The sequence below is a fragment of the Anopheles darlingi genome, chromosome 2 (assembly GCF_943734745.1).
Source record: "Anopheles darlingi chromosome 2, idAnoDarlMG_H_01, whole genome shotgun sequence".
NCBI lineage: Eukaryota > Metazoa > Arthropoda > Insecta > Diptera > Culicidae > Anopheles > Anopheles darlingi.
The window spans coordinates 60,788,331-60,788,556 of record NC_064874.1 but is presented as its reverse complement, the minus strand read 5'-3'; positions in this window follow the sequence as shown (position 1 = coordinate 60,788,556).

Sequence of the window (226 nt, the reverse complement as noted above, 5' to 3'; positions counted from 1 at the left end):
GATTTATTCTGATACGAAAAGTGGAAAGGATGATGTATGTTTTAAAGTATTTTTAACAGCTTTACCGGCATAACTGTGTAACTCTGAGTTCAATGTTAGCTTCAGTTTGTGTTAAAATGAATCGTAAAGAAGCAATATACAAAAGCATATTTTCCGCAACAACAAATGGAAAAAATTGAGGATTCTTAGTTTCTTTTGCTGTAGATCTTTTGCTTATCAAGCCCCA